Consider the following 14,109-nt stretch of genomic DNA (forward strand, 5'->3'; position numbering starts at 1 on the left):
ACCCAAATCGGTGAATTGAAGGGTGATTTTGAATCTCTTATGACACCTTTTTCCTTCAATTCATGCATTTGAGTTTTTATTTCCTCTTTATGGCATTCAGGAAGACGGTAGGATTTTAAATTTACTATTTTTCCTGTTTCTAAAACGATTTCATGTTCCACTAGATCAATACATGGAAACGGGTCTCCTTCAAGGTTGTAAATATCACTGTAACCCGTCATTACTTTCCATAATTTAGGAGCTTGCGCTTTTTCTCCGTGCTTCAATCTAGTCTTGCTTAATAAATCTTGAATCCTGTTTACCTGGTTTTTTCCACTAAAGTAGCACTCATTCTATTTGTTTTTTTTTTAATTTGCTCTATTGCTTCGCACTCGATTTTTTGTGGTATTATCAACGGGTCTTTATCATAATTATACAGGGGTACAACTAACTCTTCATTTTCTATTTTGTAAACACCGTCAGGGAATAATTTGTCATTTTCTATGTAAATGTCTTGATCTTTGTCAATTACTTTTATCCGGGTTATTTGTGCTGTATTGCCAGGTAAAAATGTTCCTTCCTCATAAAGGGGTAACTTTTTATTCTCTACGTAAAGGAAGTTCTTAGTCAAATGGTATTTATCAAACGCGTTAAAAAAGGCAGGCCAATGATACGTTCCTCTGATAAGGGAAAATCGTCAGCAATTATATGGAAGAGATGTGATTTTCCTAAATATGGTATTCTTACCGCTTGATTTGAATGGTGTATATCTCTCCCCATGGAAAAACGTTTTTTCATATCAAATGGTGTCCTTTCTGCTGGTACTTCCGATTTCTTTATTAGATTTATCGCGGCTCCGGAATCTACTAACAATCTGTAGGAAGTTCCGTCTGAGTGTCTACTATGTATGGACTGTACTCGTCCGCTAATTGCTGAAACTCTGCAGATTCCTCGTAGTTGTCGAGCTGGTTTTGCTCTTCCTCTCTTACTCCGTAACATTCTAACGGGTTTTGTGAATCCTCCATATCCAGAATATCCCTTACTCCCGGTGGTCTTTTCTGGTTCGTTCCGTTGTGAAAACCCTGTTGCCTAAGTTTGATTGAACATTGTCTCTCAAAGTGACCTGGTTTCTTACAATAGTTACAGGTCATTTAAATTCTCTGCTGTAAGGGAAATCCATGGTTAGGGACGTCGGAGGGTTCGTTCCGCATTTGTGGCTGCTGGTTTCGTGCTGTGGGTGATCCCGTGCTTCTCATCGGCAGTCTGTCGTTGTGGGATTGTGGCGGTCGAGGCGCCGACAAAACTTTTGTACGGAGGCGTTCTCTACACCACACTTCTGCTTCAAGTGCCTCCTGCAGAGCTTCATTCAAACATCTTGGGTTTAAAGCTCGCACTTGATTACTAACGTCTTCTCGGAGGTTCATCAAGTATCTTTTAGTAGCAGATTTTTTCTCCATTTGAAGGGCTAATTTGTACAGTATCATGATTTTGCCGTATAACTTCTAATCTGCTTCTACAAGTTTGCAGAGTAGTTGTAGTTGCTAAATTCATCCTAAGGGCACTATATAGATCATCATAACTGTTTATAGAACAATTCCTAATTGCTCTTTTAGCATTCCCAATAATTTTTTCGGTTATGATGTAATCTAGTAATAGATTTGGTTGAGAGCATCTGTGCTTCGCACGCTTAACCGTATTAACGAAGTCGTGCACACCAACGACGTCGTGACCATTGAGGACTTCTACGGTACGGATAATATCTTTTGCCTGAGAGAGAGGTTCAAAGTCTTCTATCGCTGTTCGTTGCCTCGCTGATATGTTGCCCTTCTGTGTTGAGCCATGAGCGAGCATTGTCGCATGGCACGCACTTGTGTGAGTGAAGGAATTTGAGGGTTGCCTTCCATCTGTGTTGCGTCTCTGTGTGGCGTTGTGCAAGGAAGTAGGCGACTGGCTCAAAGTCGTCGGTTGCCTCGCTGCTGCGTTACAACTCTGTCTATTATCGTGTGGGTATACAGACAACCGTCTCGCATCGGCTGTTAAGGAATGCGGTGGTTGATCACCGGGCCCAAAGGTTCCTGTTGCATGCATTGACGTTACACTGCTGTTCGGCTCGCTTCTCGGTGTATTGTTATGTGCGAGTGGCGTTTGCTGGCACATACCATTTTCTAAGGAATTCGGGACTAGGGGAGCTGGCTGAATGGTTCTTTTAGATGGTCCAGGTGTTACTTCCTCGTCCGAGGATTCACGTTCTCGAATGGACTCGTCCTCTGTTAGAAGGGCCTTGCTGATCCTAGCGAGATCCTTTATCTCGTTGGCCCTTTTTAAATTTTCCTCATTCAAAATCCTCATGTCGGCTCTCATGGTGAGTTGCACATCCTCGATTAATTTTAATTTGCTTAGGATCAGCAATAGTGGATCCGTGGTTTCACTGGTCAAACCTTCCCTTAAATCTTCTGATGACATGGTGGTTGCGGTTCTAAACGGATTGTCTAATCCGCGTGTACTGCTATCAGAATCCGAAGAATTGTCTGTTTGTGTGTGGTATTGTGTGCTAATATTTTCCCTATAGGCGTGGAACGCCAGTTTGTCCTATTTACGAGTGTCGGGTGTGAGTGTCGCGAATCGCGTTATTAATTTTACAATATTTGATATTTTTAAACCCTTCACTTGCGGGATCGTGCTACAACAATGCCTCAAGGTTAATTCAGAGTAAATCGTCGGTTTATTGGAGGAGATCGAGGACGTGGAGCACCAACGTCGTACCTACTGACGCCAGCCTATTCACCGAAATATTTCTTCACTTAGCCTTATCGAAAACGCCGATGCAATTAAATCACCGTTCGGCGTATGCGAAAAGGACTTATCTACTAAGGAAATATCTGAACAAGATTCGTAACTATCTTAAAACTAAACTAATGCTTACTTTTTTTCTGCTTTCGTCTCGTTCCGTGTCAGCCAGGTAGATAACAATTGTACTTCGACGGCCGTAGACGTCCTGCTGCTATGCGGCTGAATCGGGCGTGGCTCGATGATGCGCTTCTTTCAGAGGCTTATCGCTTGGCTCAGCGGGCCCTCTCTGGGATGGGAAGATCGTCAGATCTTTTACCAAGGTTCCGTAGATGCCTTGGGAGTCTCGGCTTCTGGTGGTCGTTGCCTGGGCTGCGAACAGAATCCGTAGAGTCCTGGTTCGAGTCGAAAATCCTCATTGTTTGAAACTTTTGGGGTTGTTCCGTAGATACTTCTTCCCCAGGATATCGTAAACGGGATCCTGGCAGGATCGCCAATTTTGTAATGGCCTGGAGAAATAATAGACCTTTTCTTTGTATAAGTGCCTGAACTGTGAGACAGGACTTCTTTATTTAACTTCTTTACTGCTAAGAGGTAGGAAGCAGACTCACTCCCTACAGAAGGGATGCGTTAAAAAAACTTTGTCACGCTAAGGCCCATGCCTAGACGAAGAAGTGGGGAGAATAGCCGATTCTGTTACAATAAAATAGTCGATGCTGTTACACTCATATTCTTCGTAGAATTTTTTAATTCTCTTTTAACGCTTTTAAATTTTAACGCACAAAAATTGTGGCGTCGTTTCCTCGACCCCTGCGCCCTCGTGACAGATACTTTGTTATTTTCTCTAAAATTCCATCACCACAGTTTGTGAAAGCAGCAGTTTAATTCGTTTAAAATAATAAATATTTAAGGGATAACATCGAAATGGTTTCAAGAGGAAAGAAGTTTGTCCTAATCTGGTGACTGCAAGCAAAAGGAAAAATTCAAACCAGCCTTAAGATTTTAAAGATAGTTATAAAGAACCCAGATCCAAAACCCCACAAAAACGGGTTTGAGAGTCTTTACATAACCATTACAAGTATTCTTACAAACTAGCCTTATACTATCTTACGAGCTATTCGATTCATGCATTCTTAAATTATTATTCTTATTTCTAAACGGTTGCGACTTCTCCCTGGGTTTCCATTTCATCTTACCATTATCACTTTCAATTTTTGACTCTAGTTCGCAACACTATTTCGTAGCTCACCTTCTATCGGAATCATTTTTTTGGCTTTTTATCCCTACTATCCTGTGCAACCAGCTCTCTCTCTCTCTCTCTCCCTCTCTCTTAGATCTTCTATCTTCTTCATACATTCCTCCCCGTGACCATTTTCTCTAACACATGAAACCATGTTTCCTGCTCAAACCTACATACTCTACATTCTCTTCTTCATTCGTTTAATACCTTCACGCTCTTATACCCTCTCCCATTCTCAATCTCACTACTCTATTCCATTTGCTCTCCTGTTTAATCTTCTTCAGGTACTTTGGTTCCCCTTGCCCCTTAAGCATTCTATACCAGCTATTGTACCCTACTGCAAATACCTATAAAGGTGCCTGTAAAGGTCCCTAATAGGGTTCTATATAAGCATCCTATAAGTGACCTATATAGGATCCTGTATAGGGTTACCTATATAGGTCAGTATAGGTGCCACCTATAGCAAATGAAGCAGCTTCCTGCATAGGATACTTTATAGAATCCTAAATGATTCTGTGGTAAGGGTATGGGGTCCTTCTTCCTAGGTTAGAATCCATATAAGAACCTATACAGGTTCCTACTACTCGGCAATCGCATAGTCAAATATAAGTACTGCGCAGCTGTATCTGCCATAGGAAACTACTGCGCCATACTTCCGGTTTATCATCTGTCCTATATAAGTCATTAATAGGATTCTATATAGTATCCTATTCAGGAAGCTGTTTCATTTCCTATAGGTGGCTCCTATACTGACCTATATAGGTGATGCTACATAGGATCCTATGTAGGTCACTTATAGGATCCTTATATACAATCCTATTAGTGACCTATATAGGTATTTGCAATAGGGTATCTTGAATTTACGATTTTTTCCCATCATTCCTCACCTTTCCTTGCCTTTATCTCTTCCTCTATTTCCTCCCAATCTGTACTCCTCTCATGTATATCACACTTCCTTTTCCTATACTCCATACTTGCCCCATTACTTTACTCGCGCATTCCAATCTCGTTCTCATCTACAGCTCGCTTTCTCCTCTCGTTTCGAACCAAAATCCTAAATAGCAAAACTCATCAACCAACTCTTTCACCACGCCATTTATCTTCCATTCGTACTGTAATCTACCCCTTTTATTTCTGAAACACATCATCTTGGTCTTGTTCACATTTATTATTAAACCCTTTTTTCTCACATATTCTTTGAACACTCTCATCAACAAATTTATACCTCTTTCATCATCCGCTAATAGAACTACGTCATCTGCACACTCCAGTGAATACAGTTTGCTCCCTCTTCCTAATGTTGTTGTTCCTATCCCTTTGATCTTCAACTTCTCCTCGAAATCTGCGAGGAGAATACTGAATGTAAGTGGGCTCAAAGGACACCCTTGTCTAAGCCCCTTCCTGTCTAGAATTGCACACCTTTCTTATCTCCTATCTTCACCCTTATCCACAAATATTTCTTTTATCCTCTCTGTTAAACCTTCATCTACTCCTCTCTCTTTCATGGCTGTCCATAAAATCCTCCTCTTTACTAAGTCAAATACTTAATAGTCGTAATACTTTGTTAAACATGAATTATTTTGTTAAAAACTATATTTTTTATTTGAAAATTCCAGTATTCCCTACACTTTGGTTTAAGAATAAATTATTTTGTTGAAAACCAATTTTTTAATCTGAAAATTCCATTGTCGGTCAAAAATATATCTTTGCAAGTATAATATTCTTCCTGTCAATTGGGTAAAAATCCCTATATTCTATTAAATTGTCAACAGGCGAATTCTCTACCAAATAAACTGATGCATTTTCAACTATTCCATGGAAAATTCCATAATGCTATCTAGTCAGGGTCAAAACAAACTAATATCTGCCATAACTTAGTCATTTCAATATTTTAATTGCAAGTTACATATCGTTGGAATCGCAAAAAACATAGATTCCGAATATAATATTTTTAATTTGCTGATTGCGAAACTATAAAAATTTTATGTATGGCATTTTCTGCCTCATTAGGACAAAGGTCAGGTCATTAGGACTCAGTCAGGGACGTGAGGAAAAGTCGAATGGAGAGGGTAAGACGAGCAGGTAGACCGCGATTAAATGAAAATCGCCCCTATATTCCTCCACCTTTTTGCCTTTTTCTTTCTTAATCAACGGTACTACCAGCCCTGTCTTCCACTCCTCCGTACCTTGTTGCAAATCCTCCACATCTCTTCCCTCATCCCTAATCCTCCATATTTCAGTGCTTCATTTTCGAAGCCGTCTTCCCCTGCTGCCTTGTTTCTTTTCAAGCTTTACTTTTGTTAATTTTTCGTCACATAATTTTATTCTGTAAAGGAAGGTAGAGTGTGGAGCGTTAAATTAGAAACAAACACTCAGCCTCTATTTTGACACCCCAAATGGAAGATTGGGAAATTTGTGCCAATTAGAACGCTAAAGTAGGGGAAAAAATCGTATGGAAATATCCTCTACTTTTCAACCTTAGTCCTTAGCGTGATGAGTTTCCAAGTAGGGCCTATATTTAGACTCGGGTGGACTGAAAAACGGGAAATGAACGGGAATTTTTTGACAACGAAAAAAGCCTAGAAATGAGTATGATCCCGGTAACAAGCGTTGAATTCAGAAAAATTAATAATTAGTATTCCTATGAATACGCGACTTTTCCTCCGTCTAAAAATCCCTCAACGTGAACAGAAAAAGTGCAAATCCTATTCCTCTCAATCGACTTCGTAAAATTTAACGTAAGCATTTATTTAACCCATTTTTTATTATTAAATCTTTTTATAACGTATAAATTCAAAAAATATTCCAATTTATATTTATTTATATTTTAATCATTTATTTAAACGTCTTAAAAAGTGCAACAAAGAAATCTATGCAAATGTGTGAATTTAAATAATTTTAACTCTAGAGAGGCAGAGTTGAATTGGTGAGAATTAAAATTTCAGAATTACATTCCGCATGAAGAAATTAAAACAAAATTGTATATTTATTATTTTACAAAACGATTTCAGAGTGCAACATTTAAGCTAATACGTTAAAAAAATATAACGAAATGACTAGAAAGTTCGTTTATTAAAATTCTGACGTTTCAGCTGACATTGCGTGCCTTCTCTTAAGAATCTAAATAAATAATATATAAATAACTATCTTTTCTTACAAATAATTACAAACAAATTTGTTTTTCAAAAAAGTAAAAGAAATAAAAATGACATGTGCTCTAATGTCAATTTTTAAAAGTAATTGTATTGTAATTGTAATTGTATTTTTAAAAGTAATTGTATTTTTCTCTCTAGCAAGAATCTTAATATTATTAAAATCAATATCAAAATAACGGTTTGAGTTCCAACAATGTTGTGAAAGACCTATATTGTGATTTCAAGCTCTTCAACTTCTTTTATGTTCCGAAACTCTAGTTTTCAACCTTCTTCCTGTTTCACCAATATAAAATTCTTCACAACAACTACATTTAATGAGATATACAATTCCTGGCAAATTTTCGGTACTATGAATATCTTTTTGATCAAGTAAATATTTTTAAAGAGAGTTTTGGTTCCTAAAATAAACATTTATGTTGAATTTTTTTAACGATCTTCGCAAACTTTCAGACTTTCCATGAACATACGGTAACGTAATTTTTAAATCCAATTTTTTGTAGGTGTCAAGCCAGTTATTTTTCTTACTAGAAGCATTGTAGATTTCATGAATTCGTTCTCAAATAATAATATTATAATATTTATCTAAAGAAGCGGATAATTATTTTGAACTAAAGTAATTTTAATTTGATCCAAATTTTCTTTGCTGAAGCTAATATCGCTCAATTCTATGCATCTATCGATTGAAACTTTTATTAGGCCGACCTTTTGACAATATAAATGATGGGAATTAAAATTAAGATACCTACCAGACCATGATGCTTTTTTTAAAAAATTGGTAATTAACTTACCTTGAGTTATTTTGATAATTCGTAAACCCCCGTGTAGAAAAATGGAGCGGGCCCCCGTCAGGACCCACATAGATTGCCCTTATTCCTTGTGGAATCCATGAGGGCAATCCAGGCGTGGTCCCTTATGAAAATGACATGCTAATCCTTAGGGGCCCAACATGGGCTTCCCTCATGGAACCCTCATGGTTTCCATCATGAAAGTCCTTTTGGTTTATTTGCCAGTGCTAGCTCCTGTACTGGCATACCTTTGGGATGATAACACTTATTTGTAGTGGGCTGCCAGTGTGGGGCTAACACTGGATATCGCTACTGGCACAGTACTGCCTCAGCGCTAACTAGTACCGTGCTCTTATACTATAACGATATGACAAAAAAGTTAATTTAAAAATAAATATTAATTGATTGCGAGTATTTTGTCTGCAGATATTAATAGTCCTGTTTAGAGTGAATACATACAACGAAAAATGCGCTAAGGAAAATAAGCCTTGCTCTGTTCAATAGTATAACATACAAATAATTAAATATGTTTCCTCAAAATCTGTCAAAATTTGGTTAGTACGATATAATTTTCAATTGAAAAAAATAGTTTGTAACCTATACATTTTTCGACCCACTCAATTTAACAGTATACTTCTGGTTTTAATGTTCATAATTTATGTACTATTCAATTAAAGATTTTTCGAAGTACTATGTACACTTATTAATTATGAATTTATTTCGCGCAATCACACCGAGCCATAACCTTTATAGTCTATGATTGACTATGCCTTATTATCATATAGACAAGAATATATATTCTTAAGGTGAGAGGGCCTCCTTCTTACATTACGAAGGTATTAATGGCGCCTATTTAAGTTGCAGATATTCTTCAACTTAGTGGGAAATTCTTGAAATTAGAATATCGTTTTTTCAGTGTATATTACATTTTTCAACATTATATTACAAATAAAATTTCTAACGCTATGGGGTATCGAACCTACATATCTATACCTAAATCCGTCGCCTAACATTCGGGAGTTTTTTTCTTTTTTTAACAATATATATTTATTTATCAAATGTTTCTACAAAACATATTTAAAGAAGTATATATTTTTGTATATACATTTTTCTTAAGTGTAGTACCTGCTAATATTAACAGAAGCTTAATCTACTTATAAAATAATTAGAACACATGGTTGTATTTACTCATATTTGGTGGAGGTATTTTTTACGTTGTCGTTATAATGCATAGTGCATAACAGTATCTGGTAGAGAGTTGGAAAAAGCAGACTGTTAATTATTGAAGATTGAAAGTTCTTGGTATGGTAGTTTGTGTTTTAAACTAAAGGGGAGTTTTTATTTAGTTATATTTAGACAAGGATGCGTTATGTCTTCATGGTTATTTATATTATTTATGGACAAGTGTTTAAGAATGGCTCTCTTCCACGAAGAGAGTGTGGATCTCGAAACAGTAAGGGTACGAGGGTTAGCGTTCGCAGATGATAAGGTTGTTATGGCAGAGTCTATCGAAGACCTACAAAGAATGTTGAATAAACTAGATGCAAGCATGAAGAGCATGGGCCTCAAAATTAACGCAAATAAAACAAAAACTATGGTGTTCGAAGGAAAGAGTGAGAAAACACTATGCAATATTTTATTAAATGATGAGAGAATTGAACAAGTTGATAAGTTCGTATACCTTGGTAGCTTATTTACTAGGGACGAGAAGATAGATGAGGAATTAGATAGACGAATAAATGAAGGTTAGAAGGTTATTGGTAGAGCAGGTCCCCTTATCAGAAGTAAAAATATATCAAATACGGCTAAAATGGCAATACATAATTCTATATTTGTACCGACTGTACTATACGGTAGCGAGACATGGACTTATGAAGAAAAAGATAAGAGTAAAATTAACGCAATTACATGAGATTCATGCGCATAATAAGCGGGAAAACCCTGATTGACAAAGTAAGTAACGAGATAATTCTAAAAGAATGTGGTGCAGAAGAGACACTAGTAGACACATGGGACAGAAATCGGTTAAGATGGTTCGGACATGTTGAGAGAATGCCAAATGAACGACTAACGAAACAAGTGTATCAAGGTAAAGTAAATGGCAGCGTGCCCAGAGGTAGCCCGCGGAAAGAATGGTTAGAATGTGTGAATGAGACCCTACTTAGAAGAGACATAAAAAGTCACAGAAACACAAGAGCCTGCATAAAAAAATGCATGGACATAAAAGAAGCTAGAGAAGTATGCCAGGACAGGAAAGTATGGTGGCAAATAGTTAATAAAAAGAGTGTCAGTAGAGTGAATGACGCCTGAAACAAAAGACCTTGGCCACTAATGGACCCAAGTGGGGAACTTTACATAACGACTTCGTGAGATTCTTCACTTGGGGTGATTGCTAGAGAGATTGATCAGCAACCTGGGTCGGAGCAGTGTTGCGGAACGAACGTGTTATTCACTTAAATAGCACGAAAATTCTGGATCAATCTGAAAAATCTCTATCCCTTCCACACACAACTCCTTTCCCCTACCGAGTGAGTCACGCCTACCCCGAAAGGGAAATGGCTTAATGGTGTAATAATAATAATAATAATAATAATAATAATAATAATAAAAGAGCCTCGGTGACTCAGTTGGTTAGACCCTCGGACTTCACCTCAGAGGTCCGGGGTTCGATCCCTGAGCCGGTACCTCTGGAAATTTTTCAATGTACCTTTACCGGGGTTCTGGTGGTTCGGAACCCACCTTAAGCTGTAGGTCCCCCCATCGTGTACTTGGCTGCAGCACAGTCCGTCAATGATGGGGTAAAAACCAGGCTTTGTCCAATATGTCTGGGCAGACTGCTCTCATCAGATCACTTGATTGCATTATAAAAATGCGTCCGTGACTGACGATATATACCGGGACAGCCCCGTGCAAAAATAATCAAATAAAAAAAAATCCAACTCTAACCAAAAATGCCTTCGACATGTTGGGCAGTATAAGCCTGTGATAACATTTCAACATAGAAATGTTTTAAAAAACAAAATAATAATAATAATAATAATAATAATAATAATAATAAGAGCCTCGGTGGCTCAGTTGGTTATACACTTGGACTTCACCTCAGAGGTCCGGGGTTCAATCCCTGAGCCAGTACCTCTGGAAATTTTTCAATGTACCTTTACCGAGGTTCTGGTGGTTCAGAACCCACCTTAAACTGTAGGTCCCTCCATCGTGTACTTGACTGCAACCCAGTCCGTCAATGATGGGGTAAAAACCAGGCTTTGTCCAATATGTCTGGGCTGGCTGCTCTCATCAAATCACTTGATTACATTATAAAAATGCGTCCGTGACTGATGATATATACCGGGAGAGCCCCGTGCAAAATGATCAAATAAAAATCCAACTTTAACCAAAAATGCCTTCGACATGTTGGGCAGTATAAGCCTGTGACAACATTTCGCCACAGAAATGTTTTTTTATAATAATAATAATAATATCCTTTGGAGAGCCTCGGTGGCTCAGTTGGTTAGACACTTGGAATTCACCTCAGAGGTCCGGGGTTCGATCCCTGAGCCGGTACCTCTGAAAATTTTTGAATGTACCTTTACCGAGGTTCTGGTGGTTCGGAACCCACCTTAAGCTGTAGGTCCCCCCATCGTGTACTTGACTGCAACCCAGTCTGTCAATGATGGGGTAAAAACCAGGCTTTGTCCAATATGTCTGGGCAGACTGCTCTCATCAGATCACTTGATTGCATTATAAAAATGCGTCCGTGACTGATGATATATACTGGGAGAGCCCCGTGCAAAATAATCAAATAAAAATCCAACTCTAACCAAAAATGCCTTCGACACATTGAGCAGTATAAGCCTGTAACAACATTTCGCCACAGAAATGTTTTAATATCCTTTGTAAGATTGCTTGACTGTAAGCGACTCGCATAGACATTTTCAGCTAGTGACTTAATATAGTCATTTATAGTTTTTACATTTGCTTGTTCATGCAATTCTGTAATTCTACTATATCTACTTGCGCCTGATATTAATCCTAGGCACTTGTCTTGGAAAATTTGCAACGGTTTTGAATTGGTTTTAGCAGCACCACACCATACTGGTGCTCCGTAAACCAAGATTGGTCGAAGTATCATTTTATATATAAGAATTTCATGTTTCCTCGATAACTTTGAGTTTTTTAAAATAGATGGATAGAGTTTCTTTTCTATTGAATAGACTTTTCTAAGACTTTGTTTTATGAGAGCCTAAGACTTATGTGAGTCTAAGAATGTACCTAAGTATTTCACACAGAGAATTGGTCTTATAGGATGTCCGTATACTGTGACGGGTTGAAATATTTTTATGTTGGCTGTTTTTTTAGCAAATACAATTAATTCGGTTTTTGTAGCATTTAAGGAGATTTTCCAATCACAACAGAACTTTTCAAGCTTATAAAGATGTATTTATATTTGTTTTGAGGCTACAATTGCACTAAATGAATGAGAATAAATTGCAGTGTCATATGCGAAGAGGGACATTTTTGTTTTTGCAAATTTAGGAATATCATTTAGATTGATGTTGAACAATTTAGGACCCAGCACGGAACCTTGTGACACTCCAGCTAGAACTTTGCGATGGAACTGAAACCATCTATTGTGACTATAAGTTTTCTATTTTGTAGATAAGAGTAAATTAGTTTAGTTAATATAGGTGGATAGTTGTACTGAATCATCTTGTATACCAATCCGTTTGTCCAAACTCTATCAAATGCCTTCTCAATATCCATAAATAACATTTCTGCGACTTTGGTAAAAGTTTGTGCATATGCCATTAACTATTCTTACAAGTTGCTGCACTGTACAGTGCTATTCCCTAAATCCAAACTGTTCAGCAATTATAATTCTCTCTTTGGTTTCAAAGGCACTGAGTCTTTGTAGAATGATTTTTTCAGTCGATTTACTAAACGTTGGTAGTAGGCAAATTGGCCTATAGCTACTTGGTTCTGTACTATATATTTACCGGCCTTATTTATTGGCATTATTTTTCCCGTCTTCCAGTGACTAGGAAAATGTGACATTCGTATCGCAGCGTTTATTATGTATATTAGTTGGACAATTGCTTTTTTGGTAGATTTTTGAATATAATATTTGGCATATTATATATACCTGGAGCTTTTTTCGAAGGAAGCATCTTGATTGTTTTTATTATTTCACTAGGTTTAGTATAGTAGTCTATGTAGTCGTCTATTTGTGTTGTACTTACAAAATTATTAACTGTTTCAACTATTTGATTCTGTTCGTTTGTAAGATTTTGTAAGTCAATGTCGTGAAATTTTTCATATTGTGTTGCTAACATTTGGGCTTTATCTATTGGAGTGAACGCAACCTCATTATTTTTCTGCAATATAGGTATAGGATAATATTCTTTTTTGAGTATTTTTGTCATTCTCCAAAGGGAGTTATCATTTGGGTTTAAAATTTCTAAGTGATTTCCCCATTTGGTATTTCTATATTTAAATATTTCGGAGTTAATTAGGTGAGTTTGTTTGTTAAACTGTATCTCAGAGCCTTTGTTTCTAGTACGTTGCCACATTTTCCTAAGGCTTATTTTGTCGCGAATTTTCTTGACAATGTCAGGTGGTAGGTTATCGCGAGTCTGCATTAATGGTTTTTTAGGAATTGTTTTATTAATGCAATTTTGCAAAGTGTTTGTACTTGTTTTTCTAGTTAGTTTGTACTTGTTATCTGTTGTGAAATTTCAATTTATTTATTTAATATGCTGCGCATATTTGGCCAGTCAGTTCTATCATAGTCATAATTAACCTATTTTTGACAATTTCATGTTGAGCGTTTAAGCTGAACAATATTTGTAACTGGTCGGAGGTCAATTCATGTACTGCCCGAACATCAGTTAAAGAGCGTACATAGTTATTGATTCCTATGTCGATAGCTGTAGGAGTTGATCCATTATTTTGATAGTGCGTAGGCTCATTTAGATACATTAAACTACAGTTATTATTTTGTACATAATTTCAAAGAATTTTTCCCCTTCTATTTTCTACGTGACAATGCCAAATTTTATTTCTAGCGTTTAGATCACCGAATAAAATAACTTTCCTGTCTAGATTTAACAACTTATGTATTTCCCTCTTCGTAAATTCGTTACGTGGATTATTATATGCGGCTACTAAG

Source organism: Belonocnema kinseyi, chromosome 3 (assembly GCF_010883055.1).
Source record: "Belonocnema kinseyi isolate 2016_QV_RU_SX_M_011 chromosome 3, B_treatae_v1, whole genome shotgun sequence".
NCBI classification, from domain to species: Eukaryota; Metazoa; Arthropoda; class Insecta; order Hymenoptera; family Cynipidae; genus Belonocnema; species Belonocnema kinseyi.